We start from the raw sequence: 1,460 nt of genomic DNA, 5'->3' as shown, positions 1-1,460 counted from the left end.
TTGCTGCATTTGTGAGTGGTATATTTTCTGTATCTTCTTCTTTTTCTCTCGTATAAACCCCAAACAAAAACCATTTTCTTTATTTTTATTTATTTTTTTTTATTTTTTTTTTATTTATTTTAATTAATTTATATTTATTTATTTATTTATATTTATTTATATTTATATGCAGGTTGCTGCATTTGTGAGTGGTATATTTTCTGTATCTTCTTCTTTTTCTCTCTTATAAACCCCAAACAAAAACCATTTTCTTTATTTTTATTTATTTTTTTTTATTTTTTTTTATTTATTTTAATTAATTTATATTTATTTATTTATTTATATTTATTTATATGCAGGTTGCTGCATTTGTGAGTGGTATATTTTCTGTATCTTCTTCTTTTTCTCTTACTCTCGCTACACTAAGAGATGCTATACTCGGAAAAAAAAATAAAATAAATAAAAACCAAGAAACTTTAATTAAACAAAAATATTTTGGTTGTCTCCATAAAGCTAAGTGGGCCCCACATGCTGCTGTGAAGCTCCTGCATGCACTCATCATACACCAGGTATTTATTTTTTTATTTTATTTTTTTATTTTGTTTTGTTTTGTTTTATTTGTTTTGACTTTGTTTTATTTTATTTTATTTTATTTTATTTTGTTTTGTTTCGTTTTGTTTTGTTTTGTTTTGTTTTTTCTCTTTTCTCCTGTTTTAAGTTGCTGCATGCGCTCATCATACACCAGGTATTTATTTTTTTATTTATTTTTTTTTTTGTTTTGTTTTTTTGTTTTGCTTTTATTTTATATATTTTATTTTATTTTTTTTGTGTGTTTTGTTTTATTTTGTTATTTTGTTTTGTTTTGTTTTTTTCTCTTTTCTCCTTTTTTCTATCTTTTTCTCTGTCAAGCTCCTGCATGCACTCATCATACACCAGGTATTTATTTTTTTATTTTTTTATTTTTTTATTTTGTTGCGTTTTGTTTAATTTGTTTTGACTTTGTTTTATTTTATATTAGTTTACTTTATTTTATCTGTTTTGCTTCTATTTTTTTATTTTATTTTATTTTATTTTGTTTTGTTTTTTTTGTTTTGTTTTTTCTCTTTTCTCCTGTGTTAAGTTGCTGCATGCACTCATCATACACCAGGTATTTATTTTATTCTATTTTACTTATTTTATTTTATTTTATTTTATTTTATTTTATTTTATTTTGTTTTTTTTGTTTTGTTTTTATTTCATTTTGTTTTATTTTATTTTGTTTTGTTTTTTTGTGCTTTGTTTTCGGTTTGTTTGTTTCGTTTATTTTATCTATTTATTTATTTATTTATTTATTTTATTTTATTTAATTAATTAATATATTTTATTTATTTATTTATTTATTTATTTATTTTATTTTATTTATTTAGGTACTAAGAGAACGTTGTGTTCCCTCTCTAAACCAGCCTGGTTCCTTCACCGCCTCTCCCTGCATGTGTTTTTCT

This window comes from Eimeria mitis, genomic scaffold (assembly GCF_000499745.2).
Source record: "Eimeria mitis Houghton genomic scaffold, Emh_scaff122, whole genome shotgun sequence".
Taxonomy (NCBI): domain Eukaryota; phylum Apicomplexa; class Conoidasida; order Eucoccidiorida; family Eimeriidae; genus Eimeria; species Eimeria mitis.
The sequence above is the reverse complement of the archived record's forward strand: the minus strand, read 5'-3'. Positions refer to the sequence as shown.